Source organism: Panthera pardus, unplaced genomic scaffold (assembly GCF_024362965.1).
Source record: "Panthera pardus isolate Hobbes unplaced genomic scaffold, ASM2436296v1 HiC_scaffold_8, whole genome shotgun sequence".
In the NCBI taxonomy this organism is placed as follows: domain Eukaryota; kingdom Metazoa; phylum Chordata; class Mammalia; order Carnivora; family Felidae; genus Panthera; species Panthera pardus.
The window spans coordinates 65,577,418-65,600,755 of NW_026527013.1; the positions used below are offsets into that span (position 1 = coordinate 65,577,418).

At 50.6% G+C, this 23,338-nt stretch overlaps 1 long non-coding RNA gene across 1 annotated transcript; it reads left to right on the forward strand.

The window, feature by feature from the left end:
* Positions 1-1,718: 1,718 nt before the first annotated feature.
* On the forward strand, positions 1,719-9,669 carry LOC109267891 (uncharacterized). Its single transcript, XR_002080331.2, has 3 exons — positions 1,719-1,824; positions 8,440-8,568; positions 9,263-9,669. It is a non-coding gene; the product is annotated as an uncharacterized LOC109267891 (long non-coding RNA).
* The last annotated feature ends 13,669 nt before the right edge of the window (positions 9,670-23,338 follow it).

Here is a 23,338-nt window from a genome sequence, read left to right on the forward strand (position 1 = left end):
CTGTAGTCTCTCACTCCTGTATAGTTTGATTATGTCTCTCCTGAAGCACTGACATTATCTTACATAACCATAGCACAGTTACCAAATTCATAAATTTACACTGTAAAACACTTGCATATAATCTAGGTCCATATCCCAATTTTGCCTGATGATCTGAGAATCTTTCTCTTTTTTACAGTGTTTTTTACAGTGTTTCTTTCTCTTTTTTTTTTTAATTTTTTTTTAATTTTTTAATGTTTATTTATTGTTGAGAGAGAGCAAGAGAGGGGCGGAGAGAGAGGGCGACACAGAATCCAAAGCAGGCTCCAGGTTCCAAGCTGTCGGCACAGAGCCCTACACAGGGCTCAAACCCACAGACCACGAGATCATGACCTGAGCCGACGTCGGACGCTTAACCCACTGAGCCGCCCAGGCGCCCCGTGTTTCTTTCTTTCCATCTCAAGATTCTGTCGAGGGTCAGGTGTCATATTTAGCTGCCTCACAATGGCTGGGCTTTCCAACATTACTGTTCACTGAGAAAGGATCAAAATAAATGTCCTCAAGTGTTGGCATGCTGACATTGGTCCCCAGGATTCCTAGGACAGGCCCTCATTCCCTACATTTTCCAGCTCCTCGCAGACATCCGCACATGCCTCTCCCTCGGGGCAGGGCCCATTCAGTACCACTTGATGATCCAAGTTCATGAACTTGTCACTCTTGTTGTGGCCCTCGAAACTGCAGCTGTCCCCCGGGGCCGAGCCAATTCTGTGGACACATTGCACCTCAGTGCCTTCTCCTGCTGCAAATTCCAAACGCTCACAGGCCACATGCTTCCTCTCAGAGGGATGCAAGCCGGATGGCCTACAGCCATGCAGTGTAGACATTACCCTCGAGAACCCAGCCTGCCAGGGGCCAGGCGTTGTGGCTTTGTGTTCAAGGGCTTTACCAAGGGGAAACGTACGGTTGCGATCAGGTGTCAGGACAAGAAACAGGATTTCGTGACACTGAGGAATTCAATTGTACAAACGCGTGCCAGAAGCCTCCTTCAGCTGAAAGTAGAGAATCTGCTAGCCTCTAATTATACTTGGTAATGAATTGGTTAATATCTGTCTCCTCCGTTGGCTGTACGCATGTGACTAGGGTAACCCAGTGCTGTTCACCAGTGTCACCCCAGCAGGGGGAGTGCCGGGCACTCAGTGAAATAAGTCCTCACTGCAAACTAGCGTCTCGCGAATGAATTTACCAATACAGCCAATGCATGGAGTAAATGAATGATAGGACCTGGGACCCGGGCACCGTCTCATACCTTGCCAGCCGCCTTGGCAAAGGAAAAGGGAATAAGGTGAACGGCCCCTTGGCAGTGAAATGCCCTGGCCAGAGGTGGCCCTCACTTCTTCCATGGGTGAGGCCAGTCCTGGGGTCTGCCTGTGTGCAGGCACGTACCTGGCAGTCAGCTGGAACCAGTGGTCAACAGCGCTTTGGACGACCTGCTCTCCCCCCTCACCGTGGGTGGGGAATTGATCTGGAATCATAATACAATCACAGCGCCTGCCACAGGCAGGTACCTGTTTGCACCGCTGACCCCTGGGCCAGTCCCACCGTGTAGAGTTCACCTTCCTTCCCCCCCCACCCCCACCCCCGGGGGTCACTCTGCACCGTGAACAGCCTCTGTCATGACCCAACTTGCACACCAGTATTTCAAACACAGCCGTTCCTTGACTCCCGTAAACAGGAGGAATCCAGGCTGCCCCTCCCCCTGCATACAGAGGCGGGGAGCCTGGTGAGGTTCAGAGAAGGCTTCTCTGTGGTGGAACGCTGCAGCGATATCCTGGAGGATCCAACATGGTAAGTTCTGTAAGGCAGGAACCAAGGGGGGGGGGGGGGGAGAGGCATTCGCCTCACCAAGGTAATCACATTTGATTATACCATGTGGGCGGTGGGGCTGGCAGGCACGGGGCGTCAGGAGATGTGACAAGAGACCAGGCTGGAAGGCGAAGAAGGGACTCTTTGTCATGCTCCGGAGTTTCTTCTTTATTCCAAAGGCAATGAGAGGGAAGGAGATCTTTTTGTCCTGGGTGCGGCTAACTGGATTTCCCCCAAAGTGGAATTGTCCATAGTCCCCACCCCCCCCAACAGCCCCACTTCCCTTGGTCCCTAAGCAGCAATTGATTGGAGGATGGCGGGGAGGGGAGACATTTGGCCCAAGGATTCCTGATTGTAGGTTGGCTTACAGTGGGTGGAAGGACACCTGCCCCTGGGAGTCTGAGCCGGAAGTGCCTTGAGGCCCTGAACGGTCAGACCGGGTGAGGAACAGCTGGGCCAGGCTGAGTTTGTGAGGGGACATTCTGGGTCACAAGCCCCAAATACATGCCCTCTGTCTCCCATCTCCCCAGGTCTGGGTGACGGGAGGCTCTTGTTTCAGATTCCCATGGTAATCCATTTTTTCTTACGAACTCTCCTCGAATCAAAATGACTTGATATCCCAGAAGAGGTTCACTGAAGGATGTTAGGATGTTTCTTTTATTTTTCCTTAATGTTTATTGATTTTGAAGAGAGTCTCTGTGCAAGTGGGGGAGGGGCAGAAAGAGAGGGAGAGAGAGCATCCCAAGCAGGCTCCACACTGTCAAGCCCAGAGCGGGTCTTGAACTCAGGAACCGTGAGGTTGTGATCTGAGCCGAAACCAAGAATCTGACACTGAACCGACGGAGCCACCCCAGGGCCCCTGAAGGATGTTTCTTAAGTCTGGTTTATTGAGATTTACTTTACCTTCAGAAAAAAATCACATTTTATGGGGTTTGGGCAAGGTATACAATTGTGTCACCACGACATCAGTGAAGATACAGACCGGTGTCGTTGCCCAAAAGCTTCCCTCTTGGCCCTGCGGCCCCCGCCCCAGTCCTGGCAACCTCTCTCTTCTACTTTCTTGCTCCCAGTTTTGCCTTTTTGAGATTGTCATATGGATGAAATCACATGGTAGGTGGCCTTTTCTGCCTGGCTTTTCTCACCTAGCGTAATGCATTTGGGATTCACCTATGTCAGTTCATGCGTCAACAGCTGTTCCTTTTTAAATGCTGCATACGACGCATGGATGCCTGTGCCTCAATGTGTTCATCCACTCACTGGCTGATGAAAATTTGGGCAAGTCCCAGTTTGGGGCAATTATGAATAAAACGGCCACCCGGGTTTTTCTGGGGACGTCAGTTTTCATTTCTCTTGGGTAAATAATAGAAGCGAGATTGCTGGGTCGTATGATATGTATTTGACTTTATAAAAGCCCACCAAGGGGTGCCTGGGTGTCTCAGTCGGTTCAGTATCCGGCTCCTGATTATGGCTCAGGTCGTGATCTCACGGTTTGTGAGATCGAGCCCCGTGTCTGGCTCTGCACTGAGCCTGCTTGGGATTCTCTCTCCCCCACCCTGCACCTCCCCCTCCCTCATAATAAATAAATAAACATGAAATAATAATAATAATAAAGAACCCACCACACTACTTTCAAAGTGATCAAAGCCATTTGAACCTGCACCAAAAATGTCTGAGCATTCCAGTTCCTCCCTATCTTGATCGATATGTGGTATCGTCAGGCTTTTGACTTTCAGGCATTTCACTTGGTGCGTGATGGTATGTCATTCTGATTTTAATTTGCGTTCTCCTCATGGCAAATAGTGTGAGCCTTTGCAAGCACCTCCTGGGGCTCTTTCTGAGGTATCTCCATTGTAACTGAAAGAATGTTGTGCTCCTTAGGGTGATTTGGGCTGCGGGGAACAGAGCAGGGCTCACCACCCCCTCCCTCCCTGCCATCATCCAGGACCTCTGCACCTCCCACCCTGCCCTCGGCCACTCCCACTGCCGGCTCTGCCCTATAACTGTCCTCCGTGCTGTAGAGGTCACAGTGCATATGTAGCCCCAGGTATCACTTCCCCTTATAGCTGCATCCGAAGGCAGAAAGGAAACATTCCTCCTTTCTATAAGGTTCCTCATTCTAGAAGGCTCCAGATTTCTTCTCACATCTCAGTGGTCAAAATATGGTATCGGGCCCAAGCCCTGGCAGCACCTGGTGCCTTTAACCTCTCTCTTGCGGGGTACAGTGTCAGTCAGCAAGAGAGGAGGCTCGAGAGAAGGGTGGTTGGTAAATGAATGACCAGCAGCCTCTGGCCAAAAGCATGTAGCCTTTATGGCAGTGAAAAGCCAAGACCCCCACCTCCTTTAAAAGTGGCTTCCTGGGGCTCCTGGGTGGCTCAGTCAGTTGAACATCCGACTTTGGCTCAGATCATGATCTCACGGTTCGTGGGTTCCAGCACCACATCGGGCTCTGTGCTGACAGCTCAGAGACTGGAGCCTGCTTTGGATTCTGTGTCTCCCTCTCTCTGCCCGTCCCCTGCTCGTGCTCTCTCCTCTCTCTCTCTCTCTCTCTCTCTCTCTCTCAAAAATAAATAAACATCAAAAAGACAGTGGCTTCCTGTGGCACCTGGATGGCTCAGTTGGTTGAACATCCGACTATGGCTCAGCTCATGATCTTTCAGCTTGTGAGTTCGAGCCCTGCATCGGGCTTGCTGCTATCAGCACAGAGCTGGCTTCATATCCTCTGTCTCCGTCTCTCTCTGCCCCTCCCCTGTTTGTGCTCTCCATCAAAAAATAAGCAAACATTATATATATATATATATATATATATATATGTATATATTTGCATATATATATATTTGCATATATATATACATATATATACATATATATATATATGTATATATATATTCCGAGTGCATGCAATTCTGAATCCCAAGGTATGCAAACCCAGTTATGCCTCTAAACCGTGGGCTTCTTTTCAGCCACTTAAAAAATAGTCAAGCCAGCCCTTAAACTCAATTAGAAGTTAATCACCCACTCATAGCATACCAACTCTACTTAATGAAATATATTTCCAAGCCCAACACGCTTGATGGTTTTAATAACCAACATTCCAGAGCTAAAAGGGGAATCCAAAATAAGAACAAAACTATTTAATGGGTGAAACGTATCAAGAGCGACTGAAGATTTAGTATGAGCACAACTTCCACGGTGCACATGAAAGCTAGCGAAGGCTTGTTTTCAAGGCAGCATGGCAAAGTTAACGTTTGAATCGCTACACTGAGAAGCTGCTGCAGTTAGCATACGTTCTTTAAGAGGATTAATCTGCCTGCACGTCGTCCTGTGAGGCTACACAGAAAAAGAACAGCTAATCCCGGGGATGCACTGGAGGGATCCCACAGCCAGCGCTCGAGGTGGCGAGAAACCCCGTGCACGGGGAGGCCAGGGGAGCGAGTGCCCCATCCATCCTGGGGCCCCCAGTGCTCCTGCTCCACAAGTCTGTTTCACCATAATGTGCAGAGTTTATAACCCAGAGAAGTTGTTATTTAGCACACACAGCAACTGATGGGGTGACGATCTGGGACAGGTTTCTCCAGGAGAGAGTTTTTTCCTTTGTTCTCCTTACGTTTAGTTTTATCTCCTCTCCCTCTTTCTTTCACTCCCTCACCCTCCAAACGAGCCCTAGTTCTTTTTATTTTATTTTTTATATTTATTGTTTTGGGGGGGAGAGGAGGGGCAGGAGGAGGGGCAGGGGGGCAGAGGGAGTGGAGGCAGTGGATGTGAAGCAGGCTCTGAGCTGAAGGGCTGTCAGCACAGAGCCCGACGCGGGGCTCGAACTCATGCATCGCGAGATCATGACCTGAGCCGAAGTCGGACGCTCAACGGACTGAGCCACCCAGGCGCCCCAACAGGTCCCATTTCTTCAGAACGTGCCTCACTGTCGGCAGGTGATAGCCGTACGTCCCGTCATACACGGTACCAGGCATTCTGTGTACATGTCACAGTTAATCCTATCAACCCGTTTTGAGGCGAACGTGATGGTCTCAATCTCATACTCAAGGAGGCTGGCTCAGAAACGCCCCGTGACTTCCCAAGGTCACTTAACCACGGGACCTGGGATTCGAAGCCACGTTTCTCTGACCCGAGTCCCACCATCTCCCACTCTCGGCTCCACTGTGGTTTCTCGTCAGTGTGTTATTTTCTGTGTAACCGGCTATTTAAGGGTGTGACTGAATAGGATTTCTTTTGTGCAAGATCCCGCGATTAGATTTCAAGACTGCGGACTTCTGCGTCTTTACGGAAAGGGTTTTCCTTTGTTTTAGGATCAGAAGATGTGATGTCATTTCTGGTTGGGCACGTGTCCCTGAATCCAGTGTGGAAGAAGACATTAAGTGCTCTATTTTAGTTAGAGATTTTAAGCCCCCCCCCCCCTCAAGTCCCCCTGCTTTGAAGGGGTTTTGGGGAGGCGGCTGGGAGGCTAGCTTGTGAATTCTGACGCATCTGGAGACCGGACACACCCACAGGATGGGCAGACCCAGAAATAGGCAAAGGACAGGTGGCTCAATCACTTACACGTCTGGCTCTTGGTTTCTGCTCAGGTCACAACCTCACGGATTCATGAGTTCAAAGGCTGTGCTGTCTTGTGCTCTGTGCCGGCGGGGTGGAGCCTGCTCGCAATTCTCTCTCTCCTTCTCTCTCTGCCCCTCCCCACTCGCGCTGTCTCTGTCTCTCTCAAATAAAGAACAAAAAAAAAAAGGAAGAAAGAAGGAAGAGAAATATGCAAGGGAGGAGCCACCCCTGGAGAGGGGGGTCTGGGTCAGAGCAAACGCCATATATCCGAAAAGTCCACAAGAGGTCGGAGCCTTGCAAGCCGGTGACCCTCCTGGAGATGGAGCGTCAGGTGACAGCCGAGCATCTGTCACAGGGCAAGTGGATGGAGGTGGCTGCCAGGCACAGCCAGGGAGGGACGCCCAGAGCAGGCACCCAGTGCTCGGGCGAGGATGAGACAGTGCTTCGGTCCAGAAGGAAGTGGGTCAGGAGGTCAAGGTCTGTGCGCCATCAAGGCGGACACCCACCCCGTGGCTCGAATTGGGACGCGAGTCTACACAGACCGTCCATCCGGGGCACCTCCATGAGACCTCTCCCGCCCAGGTTTCCCTTAGGACAAGACCCCACAAGGCCCAGCTTCTGCGGGGAGGAATAAGGGCAGGAAATCACGCAGCTCTGAGAGCACTAAGAGTTCCAGTGACTTCCGCGTCTGCTCTGGGTTCGCAGACACCACGTCCGCTTAACAAACACTGATGAGATGCTGACCACCTGTGAGCACAGGACAAGTCCAGGTGATGGCGGTGGCCCTCTTACAAAGGCTTCCTTAAGGGGACTCGGGGGGGTCACGACAGACCCCTAGAAGGAACCGTCGATGACCGGAGCAGAGGCACCCCCAGGAACTCCCTGCTAGGCAGGGACCCGAGAGTTCAGGAGCGCAGTCAGCAAGGGCTGCGGCTGGGAGCTGCTCCCCGAGAGCAACTCTGCCAGTCACGTGTTTATGACAATCAGGAGACGGGATTGTCACCCACTGAGACAGCTGTCCTACTGCCTCGGGGGACATGCAAAGGGAGAACTGGGGGCTCTGTCTCCTGTTCAGGCCAAGAACGTGTGCTTGGGAATCAGACAGGCCAGCCCCAATTCTAACATTGCTTCTCATTGTGTGGTTTGGGACTAAAAAAAATGACTCAGTCTCCTTAACCCCAATGTCCTTGGCTATAAAGTCAAGATAATAATTCTGGGGCACCTGGAGGCTCAGTTGGTTAAGTGTCTGACTCTTAGTTTGGGCTCAGGTCATGATCTCATGGTCCATGGGATTGAGCTCCGTCTCGGGCTCTATGCCGACAGCTCAGAGCCTGCTTCAGATCCTCTGTCTTCCCGTCTCTCTCTGCCCCTCCCATGCTTGTGCACGCTCTCTCTCCCTCTCTCTCTCTCAAAAATAAATAAACTTAAACGTATTTTTTAAAATTCTTACCTTATATGATGGTTTTAGTAAATTTTTATATCTTAATGCTGTCATTAGTGTTTCAATTTCTATTTTTTATTTTTTTTTTGAGAGAGAGAAAGAAAGCACGAGTGGGGGGAGGGGCAGAGAAAGAGGGAGAATCCCAAGCAGGCTCTGCACTGTCAGCACAGAGCCTGATGAAGGGTTCGAACTCACTCACGAACTGTGAGATCATGACATGAGTCGAAATCAAGAGTCAGATTTCTAACCAACTGAGCCATCCAGGTGCTCCAATATTCCTTTTTTTTTTTTTTAACTTTATTTATTTATTTTGAGACAGAGAGAGAGAGAGAGAGAGAGAGCAGGAGCAGAGGAAGGGCAGAGAGAGAGGAGGAGGAGAAAGAGAATCCCAAGCAGGCTCTGCACCGTCAGCCCAGAGCCTGATGCAGGGTTCGAACTGACAAACCATGAGATCATGACCCAAGCCAAAACCAATAGTCAGACACTTAACTGACTGAGCCACCCAGGCGCCCTGTACTGTTTCAGTGTTCCATTGCAACATCATAAACCACCCCAAACTCAGCGATGTAACACAAACACCATTTTATTACGTGTTATTATCTTTGCAGCCTGTGTGGGTCAGTAACGCAGACATGGCACGTAACCAGAGTTATCCCAGCGTCTTGTCATCAGAGCCATCCCGGCCCCTGTCTGAGTGATGCTTTAGCAGCGGGCATGGGAACCAATATGGAAGAAAGGTGAGTGAAGGAAGGAAAGAAGCTCCCTGGGGGTCTATGTATGGAGTCTCCTTCATTTCGGGGACACGGGCTATGAAAGAGAGTGTGGCACCCCCTGCCCGGGCAGCCTTACCTGGCTTCCCGGGGTGGCCAGCCCAGGAGGCAGCTGCCTCGTGGGCTCCAGGTAGAGCAGCAGAGCGAATGCGGGCCTGTGGCGTCTTCAGTCCCAAGAGCTGCTACGTGACATCAGTGTTTACTCTGTTACACTCTTGTTTGTCCTTGCGGCTTGTCACACCACAAGTGATGTAGTTGTCCACTCGGGTGCTTCATGGAAAGCACCCAGAAACAGGAACAGCATCACGGGGCCAGCCTCCCGCACAGAAGCCCGTGGCTGACCCCAGATATCCACGAGCGAGGGAGAGCTGTGTCATCGCGTGCTTTACCGTTTCCGGAGGAGTAGCCTTCCCAAGCGGGGAAGGCACAGGAGGAAGGCTTCAAACGCTGGGTGAGACTAGAACAGGGGCATCAGGTCTCAAGCGAGACCTTGAGCCATCACCCTCCCCTCCAGTGCCTGGTGGGGACGCCGGCCTGCAACAGAGCTTGGGCGTTTTGGGCAATGCACGTGACATCCTGTTATGCTGTTTGTCCTGCGTTTGAAAAAGACCTGTGTGTGCATACGATAATAGCAACACTTTGCTTTGGGGAACGTTTTCAGGAATCTGGTCACCCACATCCGTGGCTGGCACGTTCATCGAATGTCCCGAAGAATCTCTCCAACACTCGAGCCAACATGCCCGCACCAGCTGCGAAAGACACCTATTCGGGGCCCCCGCTCAAGCCCCCAAGAGTTGGGGCTGGCACCGAACTCCCAAGTTAGGTTCCTCCAGGACTGATGCGTCCATTCCGGTCACACGGAGGGCAATTATTCTTCCAGAAGAATCACCGAGAGAGGATATCTATCATGGTGAAGCTCACAGATTTTGGGGTTCCATCTGGCACAATACTCCCTTGCCTCGGGCCTTGGGCAAGTCATCCAACTACACTGAGCCTCGGGGTCCTGAAGCATAAGGCGGGGGCCACCTACCGCACATGACATTGATTACATGATGTGTCTAAAGCGTCCAGGGTGTGTGTTTGTTATGACCGCTGCCCACGGACGTCTCGGGGATGTGTAGACCAGCCATGCCTGTGGCGAGCGCCATCTTGCTCTGGTACCATACTCACGGTGCCCCTCGCCTGCATCCGGAACATGGGGAAGCAATGGCACCATGGCCACAGGGTGGTGTCGGGGGACTATCACCAGTAAACGTTGGGGACAACGCCTCCAAGTGAGGTACAGTGTATGGTGGGGATCCTCACAGCACCCCCCCATCCGCGGGACCATTATTCTCCGTGCTTCTCCTGCCACAAGGATGGTCCGACCTGTTATGGCCCCTGCTGCTCTCCTCCTAGCGGAAGATGACACTCAGAACAATAGCCCAGGAAGGCAGCTGACAGTGTCCAAGGAATGTACTTCTCCACATCTTGTGTGGGACAGAGCAGACTGTCCCCACCCCCACCCTGTTAGGTCGATCGGTCGTTTGAAAGGCCATGGGGGGCTGCCTGCAAGAGTGAGCTTGGAGCTGGGCCCTTCCTCCCCAGCTCAGAGACAGATGGAGAAGGAAGGGACTTCGCTTTGGTGGACAAACAGTCGTCCATCCCCTCCTCCAGGGTTTCAGTTACTCATGGCCAACCGCAGTCCGGGAGTAGATAATCCCCACCCCCCCCCCCCCTCCCCACCCCCCCCCCGATGAATCCTCAGCTTAACACTGCGTCACATCGCCTACGCCACTCACCTCCCTCCGTCTCATCACGGGGGCCTTTCATCATCCCACGTCATCCCAAGAGGGGTGAGCGCGGGGCAGCAAGATATTTAGACAGAGCGAGACCGCATTCACCTTACTTTTATTACAGTGTGTTATAATTGTTGTCCTTTATCATTACTGTTAAACTCTTACTGTGCCTGCTTTATAAATTAAAAAAGCTTTATCCCGGGTGGGTATGTACGGGAAAGAAACCATAGCACGTGTAGGGGTGGGTACTCTCTGTGGTTTCAGGCATCCGCTGGGGGCCTCGGGACACGTCCCCCGTGGATAAAACCAAAGAAAGAACACCAAAGAAAGAAAGAGGGAGCGGTGCCCCGTGACACTGAGCATCTCTCCTCATGGGAAAACAGCTCCCGTGTCCTTCACGTGACGTTTACTTTTATTCCCAAGCTTTTACAAGAAGACTTAGAAATACTTAGAACGTTGACTACTTATGCAGCCCTCTGCTCTCCCCCCTACTTGCGACGTGCGTGTGTGTCCATTTCCACGTGCTAGCAGAGAGTTCAAGTTCAGTATCCATCAGGGGCTGGCAGGCACCCTATGAATCGCCCCTCCACGGGCACGTCTGGTTGGGCAGTTGAGGCCGTTCCAATTTTTTGGCTGCTATGAACAGGACCACAAGAAACACCCTCGGGCACGCTGCTTAAAAAAAAAAAAAAAAAAAATTCCTTCACATATCTCGTTAGAACGTAGCGGGTTGCCTCCCCCTGTCGTGTTGGGGTCAGGGAAGAGATGAGTCACTTGGGTCACCATGAACAAAGCTGTCCAGTTGGAATATGCCTGGTAGCGGACACAGAGGCAGCTGGCTTGTCCCAGAGGGCGCAGGCCTGCTCTTGAACCCCCCCCCCCCACCCGCTTCTTCTTGGCCCTCCTTCCTGCTGGCTGGCACCTGCCCCCTCGTGTCTGCCTCTCATCACTGGCATTCTCCAGGATTCCGTGGCTCCTTCGGCTCTGACCAGCCAATTACCCAACGGTTTCCATTTGCACTGCCAGCAGGGCTCAGTCTGACTCTGCATGGTTCCTATTCCTCAGAGGGCGTATTCCTTCGTCCAATGCGAATTCACAAAGGTGGGGGGGGGGCATAAGTAGGGTGTATCATGGGGGCAGGGATTCAGGAAGGGAGCCAAATTCAGTTTAACTTCGTCTCCCAAGGGAGCGTCGCAAGACCCACTCCCACAACGTAGGGACTAGTGAGCACCACCATCTAATTGGCTCACGACTTGCCCGGCCACTGATTAGGACTGGCCCTAGGACGTTTTCCTGCCAGCCTCGCCTGGGGTCCCTGCTGCAGCAGCAGTCAGAGGAAGGGTGGGTGGGGCCGTGGGGCCTGAGAGATTTAGGGGGACAGGCTGCCTGTGCTGCCTTGCGGGCTCCCCAGACTTCCTTTCCTGTCTTGGGGGGCAGGGACAGGTCCCTGCACACAGGTCTTCTCAACATCCTATTGGCCGAAGCTAGTCACGTCCCAGGCCCTGTGTCACCTTGGGAGAGCGATACCCAAGGACACGTGCGTCGACATGGAAGTCCATACATGACCTGGGAAACTCCACAGAAAATACCTTTCCTTCTCCTTTGGAAGCGTGCCTCCTTTCTGGATCCGGCCACTGTGAGTTAGTCTCTTTTTGGTAAACTTTATCATTATCTCACAAATGGCATAATCTTCTTGCCTTTTTTTTTTTTTTTTTTTTTTTTTGCTACCTTTGTTAAAAGTATTGTTAAGTGGAAACGTTGAAAATGCACCCGGAGGAGCGCCTGGGTGGCTCAGTCGGTTAAGCGTCGGACTTCGGCTCAGGTCACGATCTCGCGGTCTGTGAGTTCGAGCCCCCCGTGGGGCTCTGTGCTGACTGCTCAGAGCCTGGAGCTCGTTCCAGATTCTGTGTCTCCCTCTCTCTCTGACCCTCCCCTGTTCATGCGCTGTCTCTCTCTGTCTCAAAAATAAATAAACGTTAAAAAAATTAAAAAAAAAAAAATGCACCCAGAATGTGGCAATTCTGCCTGGGCACTTACGCTTTCATTTGTATATACCAGGAGGTGGTTCCCAAACCTGGGATCCTCGGCCAGCCTGGGGGAGGGGTGGGGATCAGCTCAGCTGGGGCTCAGTGTACAGGAGGGGCAGCACCGTGAGGCATCACACAGCCACCCCGCAGCTGGCCGCCCGGCCTCAGGCGGCTCCCCTAGAGACAGTGCGGCCCTGCCAGGCAGCCAGGCTCAGCAGGTCCAGCCCAGTGCGGCGCTGGTGAGGTCAATCCAGACACGCCTGCGGGCCCCCCCCCCCCCCCCCCCCCCCGCTCACGTGGACATTGGTACAGACCAGGCATTGGTCCCAGGGCTTACATGCTGCTCCTGGACCTCTTGTAGCTGATCCAGGAGGGGGTGGGGGTGGGGGCCGCCTGTTTCCATGATTCATAACCACCCTCCCTGGCCCAGGCCTCGGGTCTCCGTCACTCACAGGCTTTACAAAAGCCTCAAGGTTTGCAATAAATGGTGATTCTCACACAGGTACTGCCGGTGAAGGTGGTCTTCAGGGACAGCATCCAGAGTCTCCCCCCTGTCCCCCCACCTGCCCGCTGTCCTCCTACCTGTCCTCTGTCTCCCTCACCTGCCCACTCTCTTCCCCCCACCTGCCCTCTAGAGAGCATGCCAGGGCTGGCTCAGGACCTACAGGACCTTCAGGAGGGCCCCCCCGCGGGGCCAGACTAGGCCATGAGCTCACAGAGCGAGAGAACTTGCAAAACGTAGGTGCCTGACAAATGCAGGCCCCGCAAGTGCCGTCAAAGTTCAGGTGAACACTATTAAGGCCGAGCAGTGAGGCCAGATGGCAGGTGTGAGTCTGCGAAGGAGGGAGAGAGCCGGGAGGGAGAAAGAGACGGGTGCTACTCGCGTTCTCTCCACCCGTCTCTTTCTCTCCATCACAGACACACACCTCTCGGGATTCTGTCCTTTTCTCAACTGACCTTTCTTCGAGAATCTTCCACACACTGCTGCTCGGCTGTTCCCCAGATTGGCTGATGGCCCCAGCCCGCACGGCGTCCCAGCTCACCCACCTACCAGACATATCTGCTTGTGGTCTGTGCTCTGCACACACTTCAGGCTCAGCATGGCCAGCCCGGAACTCCTGGGGAGTTGGGGGACCCTAGCTACCACCCTCTTTCTTCTTGTGGTCAGTCCCCAAGGCTGCGCTGCCCTGAGCACTGCTTCTCAGGGCACCGTCCCCGGACAAGCAGCATCCACAACTCCTGCCAATGTGGTAGAAATGCAGCCTCTGGGTCCCATGCAGGCCGACTGAATCAGACCCACGGGGTGGTTGAGCCGTCCCCGTTCTAACCACTTGTGGCGCGCTGGCCCCGGAGAACCGCTGGCTTAGGGCCGGGAACAGGCAGGACTCCTCCCGACCGCTGTGCGTGCATTTCCTGGTACCGATCCTGGGTATTTATTCAAACCGCGTTGACACCCATTGAGACATGTCAGGTGCAGTGTGCATGGGAGGAAATGGCCCATGTGGCCGCAGCACTCTCAGTCCGGGGTCATGCCTGTGACACTGGTCCCTCACTCTGCACCCGGGGAGGGCCCCAGAGCCTGCACCACGCCGGGCTCTGCAGAAACGCACACGGCGCATCGGCAACTAGAAAGTAGCTGAGGGGAACCGGGAGTGAACTAGCTGAAATATGCTGGAAATCTCTCAACATTTCTTTAATTGCAACGTCATGCTGATTCATTTAACGGACGAGCTCCGGGCACACCGACTCGGAAGCTGATTTGTTTGAGGAGATTACGCGATTTCCCGGGACCCATGGGAAGTCACGTGACGCACGGCAGCCAACCGAGGGGGCGGGGGGGGGGCTAGGGCGCGAGCGCTGATGTAATCGAATTGTGGGCGTGAGCGGTGATGTAAGCCTGGCATGACTCAGCGCCCCATCCCTCCAGCACCTGTTGGGGAAATGTGTGGAGACTGAGCTGGCTTGCAGTGCGGCAGTGAAACAATGTCCCCAGGTCATAGGTGAGTCAGCAGCAGTGGAACCCAAATAAGAGAAGATAAGATACCTGCCCCAAGGCAGAGGGAGCCGAACCCCGAGGGAGAGAGGGAAGGAGGAGGGGCAGGCTTTCTGGCACCTTCCCAGGCCAGGCCCACAGCTTTGCCGCTGGTCAGAAGGGGAGCCAGGGTGAGCCTCTGTTCTCTGCAGCTAAAGGAGGTTGGGCTAATCCAGCCTCTGAAACTTACGCTTTATCTCGCAAGTCCTTTGAGTAACATACTTTTTTTTTTTTTTTTAATCTTATTTACTTTGGAGAGAACAAACCAGGGAGGGGCAGAGCCGGGGAGACAGTCCCAAGCAGGCCTGGCGCTGTCAGCGCAGAGCCCCATGCGGGCTCGAACTCAGGAACTGTGAGATCATGACCTGAGTGGAAACCAAGGGGCGGACACTTAACCGACACTTAACCAGCTGAGCCACCCAGGCGCCCCTTGAGTAACATACATTTTATTGCCATTTATAGGGAAGGCAGCGTGGCTACCTTGGTTCAAATGTTATTTCTTCTTTGTCTCTAGCTGGCCAGTGTCGGACAAGGTACTTAACCTCTCTGACACCATAGTGCCAGGATCAAAGACTTACTCGGTAAACAGTAGCGGGTCTAAGCTATTCCCTCTCTATCCCAGTATTCCCGGTGGTGTGCGCAGACCTCCAGAAATCCAACCCAAGTTAATTTAACCATTCATTCCGTAGTGGCCTGGATCCGATGAGATAGAGTGCATGGCCAGGCTTTATAAACTCTATATAAAGTGCTGCGTAAATCAGTTGCTTTCAAAGTGAGGTTCCCAAAGCAGCATCAGCATGATTGGGGAACTCAGGGCGGAGCCCGGACCTCCCAGTGGGGAAAGGTTGTGGGGGGAAGGGGACACAGCGTGGATTCTGATGGAAGCTCTCCTGTGACAGGAAAAGGAACTGTGTGCCTCGTTTTGTGGGAACTGATTTTCCACATCCCATGTCATCAATTCGCTTGATAGTAAAAATCACCGGGGGCAATTTTTACAAATAGATTCTTGATCCCCAGCCCAAATTGCGGGAACCTGGCTTCCCACGGGAGGGGCAGAGGAATCTTAGCCAAGGGCTGAAGAGATAGCATCTCGAATAGAACCGCAGCCCTGGGGGCGCCCGGCTGGCTCAGTCGGCCGAGTGTCTGACTCTTAGCTTCGGCTCAGGTCTTGATCTCACAGTTTGAGTCCTGAGTCAGGCTCTTCGCTGATGGTGGGGAGCCTGCTTGGGGCTTCTCTCTCTTTCTCTCTGCCCCTCCCCCTGCTCACTCTTTTTGTCTCTCTCTCTCTCTCCCTCAAAATAAATAAATAAACTTAAAAAAAATTTTTAAGAGCAAAAATGCAGCCCTAAAGAGCCAATTTCCAGCTAGCTGCTGGAGCCAGGTGACCTGACCGTGCATTGCAGATGATGCCCTCTCACCTACAAGGCCTGTTAGCAAAGTCTAAAAACTGCTCTGATGTCATTGGCTAGTCTCGAAATCATGCTGGCCATGACTGCAAAGTGCTCGCCAAGGGAACCGGGCTCCGGCAGCAGGAACACTGTGTCGGTGTGTAGAAAGCATCTGCTTCTGAACTCTGTCAGCGAGAATTGCCAGGCTGGCATCTAGTCTTCATCATGTCTGAGTCACGTGAGAAGCTTGCTAAAGTGAAAATTCTGATGTGGTATGGTTTGTGGACCCGCGTAGAATAGCAGTGTCAAAAAAAATGCTATCCCCAAATCGCAGGAGGAAAAAAAAAAACCAGGTTCATAAATATTAGTTGACCTTCCCACAGACTTTCAAAGGTCCACAGGAAACCGGTATTTCAAACTAATTCCTCAAGTCCAAGTGCAGAGTCTTCTCCCGACTGGAAGATGTGGGTATGAGGTAACACTGGACCACTTCATGTTTTCTAGAACCTTCCTGAGGTGGGCTCCGTTGTCCGACCTTTAACTTCTATGTATGTTATAAACCCCGTAAGAAATTACATTTGTTTTGATTTTGTCAATTATCTTCTAAAGGGTTTTTAAAAACCAGAAAAAAAAAATCTGTTCTATTTACCCACGTATGGATTTCTGATGCTCTCCACACCTTTATGTAGACACTCATTTTCATTTGGTGTCATTTTTCTTCTACCTGAAGGAAAGACATTTTGTTTGGACTGTGAATCTGCTGGGATGAGTGCTTTGAAAACCGTACCACGTCTGGAAGTTTCTATTTGCCTTCATTTTTGAAAGATGTTTTCACTAGTTGTGGGTTTCTACATGAAGTTTTTGTTTTGTTTTTCTTTTTTTAGTATTTCAAAGATGTTCTAATGGTTCCAGGGTGTTTCGTTTCATTTCTTTTCTTTCGTTTCTTTTCTTTCTTTTCTTTCATTTCTTTCTTTCTTTCTTTCTTTCTTTCTTTCTTTCTTTCTTTCTTTCTTTCTGTTTTAAAAGGTATACAGTAAAACCTTGGTTTGTGAGCGTAATAAGTTCGGAAACATGCTTCTTATCCAAAGCACTCGTATATCAGAGCGAATTTCAAGAACCGTTGGCTCAGTTGTGATCATGTGACATTTGGTGTCACGAATGACTTATATTGCAAGACATTGCTCATTTATCAAGTTAAAATTTATTGGAGATGTTTGCTCGTCTTGTGGAACACTCGCAGAACAAGTGACTCACAATCCAATGTATTTGATATACATCATTGTGTAGGGGCGTGTGGGTGGCTCAGTCAGTTGAGCATCCAACTCTTGGTTTCAGCTTAAGTCATGATTTCACAGTTCATGAGTTTGAGCCCAAGTGGGGCTTTGTGCTGAGTTTGGAGTCTGCTTAGGATTCTCTCCTTTTCTTTCTGCCTCTCTATCTCCTGTCTCTCTCTCACTCTCTCCCTCTTTCCCTCCCTCCCTTTCTCTCTCTCTCTCAAAAATAAATAAAACTAAAAAAGTAACATTATGTAGATTTAAGGTGTACAACATATTGATTTGATGCATTTATATACTGTAATATGATTGTCATTGTAGCAATATTTAGCACTTTTGTCACATCACGTAATTATTTCTTTTTTATGGCAAGAATAATTAAGATCTGGTCTCCGCGAGTTTTGCTTGTCTGTGCAGGATGTGTCCTTTCTTCTTCACTGCTTTTTAGATTTTTCTTTTTCTTTTTTTTTTAAGTTTATTTATTTATTTTGAGAGAGACAGAGACAGTGCAGGTGGGAGTGGGGCAGAGAGAGAGGGAGAGGGAAAGATTCAGGGCTCAAACTCACAAACTGCAAGATCATGACCTGAGCTGAAACCAAGAGTCAGACAGACTGAGCCACCCAGGTGCCCCTAGATTTTTCTTTATTGCTGACTTTACACAGTTTGATTATGATGTGCCTTCATGTAATTGTCTTCATGTTTCTCATGCTTGGGACTCTTTGAGAAATTTTTAGTCTTTTTCAGCAGGTTTGAAACATTTTTCAGCCATTTTTTCTTCAAATATTTTTTCCCTCCCCGCCCCTCTCCTCCCTTTCCCTGACCCCAGTTGCTCGTATGTTAGACTCATTGTGTCTTCTTACAATTCACCTTTACCTGCTCTTTTCCCTTGGTCTCAGTCTCTGTCTTTCATTTTGGGCAGGTTCTCTTGCCATGTTTTCAAATGTATTCATTTTCTCATTTGCAAAAGTATCTGCTCTGCTGTTGTCCTATCCAGAGTTCTGTCATGTCTACAGTTTGATTTGGGTCTTTTAAAATATTGTCTATGTTCCTCCTTAGAATGCATGATCTTTTTTTACTTCTTTGAACATATGGGATATAGGTTTAATAACTGTTAACTTGTTTAATGTTTTTTTTCCTACTAATTCTATCGTCTGTGTTATTATGGGTCTCTTTCTACTGCTTGATTTTTACCATTATAGAATCTACTTTTCAGATTTTTTGCATGAGTGATCATTTTGGATTGGGTGCAGACTTTGTAAAGTGTAGTTGGTTTTGCATGCTAGACATTTTGTTTATTCTCCTAACTGGGTTTGATCTGTGCTTTGTGATGCCATTAAATTACTTGGAAGCAGCTTGATACTTTTGAGGCTTGCTGCCCACAAAGCTTTCTTAGGTCCAGAGCAACTTTTTATCTAAAGCTATAACTGCACCCCCCCCCTTTTTTTAAACGTGTATTCATTTTTGAGAGATGGAGAGAGACAGAGTGTGAGTAGGGGAGGGGCAGGGAGAGAGGGAGACACAGAATCCAAAGCAGGCTCCAGGCTCTGAGCTGTCACACAGAATCTGACACGGGGCTCGAATTCACAAACCGTGAGATCATGACCTGAGCTGAAGTCAGACGCCTAACCGACTGAGCCACCCAGGTGCCCCCCACCCTTTTTTTTTTTTTTTAAGGCAACAGCCCTTTTGGAGTACTCTGCCCATGAACATGTTCCACTCTGGCCTGGGGGAGCATGGACCATTCCTGCCTCTGTATCCACCACAGGTTTTGTTTCCTCTGTACTTTTTGGGTGGGTTCTCTTACTGGCTTTGGTTCGTTTCCTATACTCATGTGTGTTCTGGTCAGTTTTTGGCTGAATTCAAGGGAAGCCCTCTGTGAGTCTTCAAGCTACGCCTCCCGCCCCCCCCCCCACCCCCCCGTCTGCAGCACTGTGCCTTCAGGCTCTGCCTTCTGTGCCCTGGAGCCAGTGAGGTGCCCCAGACCCAGCTCTGCTCCTTCTCTTGGGGAGACGCTGGGCTCAGCCTGAGAGTTCCCTCTCTGCAATGGCATCTGGAAGCTCTCCAAGAGGTATCCCATGTCACATGTGGAGCTCACCTCATTTCCTCCTCTTCTCAGTGATTCCTGTCCTATGTTGTCTGGTGTCCAACATCAGAAACTGCTTCTTTCGTGTATCTTGTCCAGTTTCTTAGCTTTTTTTGGGGGGGGGGGGCGGGCAGATCTGGGGCCTGTTCTTACATCTTGGCCAGAAGCTCAGAACCTCTCCTCAGTTTTGATTTCCTGTCAGCAGTGGCCTTTTGGTTATATGACCCCAGAGTCCTGTCAGCCTATTGATGTGTCAGCATTGTGTCTCTCCCTCGGGTACGCAAGAACTTTTGAGCTGTTTGTGTGACCAGGAGAAAGGCCATGGACTCACATATCCGTATACCTCCCACAGTTGTGGTTGTGCCGGTCACAGGCAGGGCTTCCTCCAGAGACACCTACCCTCCCTGGACATCCTCTCCCACTGGCACACTCACTGAGGCACACCAGTGGCACCAATGTTTTGGGTTCAAGGATGCCTATTTGGATGATTATGATGGCTGCCCTGTCACCTCTGAGGTTCAGTCTGGAGGGAGCCACGGAAAGGAGCCCTGGGGGCTGACCTATCCCAGGTAGCCCTCTGTCCTCCCATCAGATGATAAGTAAAGGGTTTCTGCTGTACTGCTTCTCTAGCCTGTCTGTCCTCAGGCTGTCAGTCATCACAGCCAGAGGTGGACTTCTCCACGGGAAGGAGCTCTGTGACCAGTCAGCCAGCATTGGCTCTTGCTGTGGTAGACATTTGGAAAATGCTCTTTGTTAACTCCCCGCCTCCTGCCCGCTTCTTCTGCTAGACCAATGTATACACTCTTACTAATTTCCACTTATTTTGAAACAAACCCAGACTTACCTTAAAGTTGCCAAAATCAGGTAAAGAATTCCCACACTCTTTTCCCTCAGCTTCCCTAAATCCTGCGTGACCAAAAACTGTTAATCAAAATCATGAAATTAACATCGATGCAACACCAACTCATCTACAGCCTTATTTATATTTCAGACCATTTCTGGGGCACCTGAGTAGCTCAGTGGGTTGAGTGTCCCGACTCTTGATTCGGGCTCAGGTCATGATCTCACAGTTTGTGAGTTCGAGCCCTGTGTTGGGCTGTGCTCTGACAATGCATAGCCCGCTTGGGATTCTCTTTCCCCCTCTCTCTCAAAAATAAATAAATAGACATTTAAAAAATATCCCACTAATATCCTTTCTCTGGTCCAGGATACAATCCCAGGATCACATATTTCATTTACTTGCCATGATCTTCAGTGCTTATGTGTTGTTTGGTCTTTCATGATCTTTGATCCTTCTGCATAGACAGCGCTGGTCAGTATGTCCTAGAAAGTCCTTCGTTTTGGGTGTGTCTGATGTTTCCTCCTGATGGTTTAACTTATGCAATTTTGGCAAGAACCACAGAGACGACGTCTGTTCTCTGTGCCTCCTACCTGGAGGCACATGATGTCACTGTGTCTCATCATAGTGACGATTCCTTGGACCACTTGATTAAGAGAACTGCAACCATGTTTCTCCACCACAATCTTATTATTTGTCCCTCTGTAATCATTAAGTGGGTTGTGGGAAGATCCTTTGAGAGTATATCATATTCTATTTCCCACCATAACTGTTTTTCTTTCCTCCTTGCACACGCTTATGCTCCCACTCTGGATCCTGTGAGTCTTTTTTTTTTTTTTTTTTAATGTTTATCTATTTTGAGAGAGAGAGAGGGAGGGAGAGAGAGAGACAATGCACACGTACAAGCAGGGGAGGGACAGGGACAGAAGGAGAGAGCATCCCAAGCAGGCTCTGTGCTGTCAGCACAGAGCCTGATGCAGGGCTTGATCCCACGAACCATGAGATCATGACCTGAGCTGAGATCAACAGTCAGACACTTAATTGAATGAGCCACCCAGCTGCCCCTTCAAGTGACAGTCTATTCACAGAAGGAATACAGTGGGGGTGGACTTCATCAATGCTGGGTTCTGGCCCAGTCCTGGTGAGGGGTCTTTTGCCACCACACTCCCACCCTCTGGACACCAAGGCCCCTGTGCTCTGTTTGCCCCTGGCCCACCCTGTCCACACGGCTGTCCACGTGGTCCCTCAAGGGCCAGTTTCCTCTTGATGACCTACAGTTCCCTCTTCCTGGTGCCCCAGGATCAGTCATTCATCCTCTGCCCCCAACTTTTTCAAAGTCCATGCTCCACCCTCCTCCTCCTTGAATTTTCCCGGGAGTAGAAGCCTGTTCCCAAACAAGGGAAGGAGTCTTTCTCTCTATTCCATCTCCTCCTTTCTTATTTCGGTGTGGTAGATGCCAGCCTTGTGCCCAGCCCCCCTGTCCACCTGTCCTACATGTGGGTGACTCCCCATGTTGAGTGCCACCTCCAGGATGGAAGCTGGGACTCACTCTCCCAGGCTCCCTTACAACTCCAGTGCAGACCCGTAAGTTCAGGCAGACCTGGGATCTGCCAATCATGTGCATTTGCAGGAGACTGTAATGTGTAGGAGAGCAAGAAAGGGCATCAAATCCTCTGTAGACCCCAAGATGTGGTCGTTCCTAGCAGCAGCGGGCGGAGGTCCTGCCATCGGAGGCTGACGTCAGTGTGGCAGTGGGGGGTCCATGCCCACAGAGGACCGGGAATGGCTGCTGTCCCTGAGGCCATGGAGGTTCCAGACCTGGCCCTCCTGCCTCCCAGAGAATCCATCAACCACCTAATATGCTTCAGAGATGGCATGAGTGGACTCTTTTGGTCGTGTATTCCCTCTACCCGACTTCCTTTAAGCCTTCCCTTGGAGTCTCGGTCCTTGTTAGCAAAGTAACACACACAGAAAAATAAATATTAAGATTTCTCTCTCTTTATCCTTCCCTCCCTCTCTTCCTCTAACCCCTTTCTCAGCTGCTCTGGAATGATTCTATTGGTCCTTGAAACACTATGGATGTTTCTGAGTAGAAGGAGGTCACATACAAGGCGGGGGGAAAGAGCACAGAGATAAATATTTCAAAGTATTGTCTCCACCATTGATGGAAATTCAGATTTTTAGGCTGTCACAACAACTTTGATGACTTAACGGGAAGGACAGAAGGAGGGATGCCATTTTAACGTCCGATATTTCCAGAAGGGACCATCCATTCCTCAAAAGCTAGGATGACAAACGAAACCAAAACAGCAGCAGCAAAACCCCACACGCACAAAATGGCAACCACGGGAGGTGGTGGGTGATGACAACCTCATTGCGGCAATTATTGCACGGTACGTGCTTATGTTCTATCCTAGTCCACCCAAAACTTGACAACAATGTTAATTGTCGATCATATCTCAGTAAATTTTGGCGGGGGGGGGGGGGTGGAATCAAGAAAGAGAGGAAAATAATGTCTCCGTGAATCAGGCTCCTTTAGGTCCTGGTAATGTTCTGGTAAAGTGCAGGCATCACGTGGCAAGTAGCACGCCACGTGTGTGCTCTAGGGAGGAGGAGGTGCGGGTGGTCAGCGTAGAACGGACATATCAGTGCGCGCACTTACGGACTGTGCTGTGTATTCCACACGAGGCACACAGTGGCGGGGAGGAGGTTGCCTGGAGAACCATGGTGGGGAAAGGTCCTTTTATGTTTATTTTATTTTATTTTTTTATTTAAAAACATTTTTTTAATGTTTAGTTTTGAGAGAGAGGGGGAGACAGAGCGTGAGCAGGGGAGGGGCAGAGAGAGAAGGAGACACAAAATCCGAAGCAGGTTCCAAGCTCTGAGCTGTCAGCACAGAGCCTGACGTGGGCCTCGAACCCACAAACTGCGAGATCATGACCTGAGCCGAAGTCGGACACTTAACCGACTGAGCCCCCCAGGCAGCCCGGGAAAGATCCTTTTAGACTGTATAGGGCGAGCCCTTTAGACATGGCCATCATGTCTCTTTCATGTAGGACACAAAAACTCTCTTGGGTTACTCACAGGGCACGCTGTAGTATAAGATGGTGACAAAGCATCTGGCCAATAAACACCAAAAAAAAAAAAAAAAAAGATTTTGAACTTTTGGGAAGTTAAAATTTTAAAACAAAAGGGAAGATAATGCGCTTTGTGACAGTCACACAAGTGACCAGTGTCCCCTCTTGCCGTTTCCTGCAGACAAGCTCATCCTCCAGTCTGTTGGGGCTAGTGTCTGACGTCAGCATTTGGGACCAGCT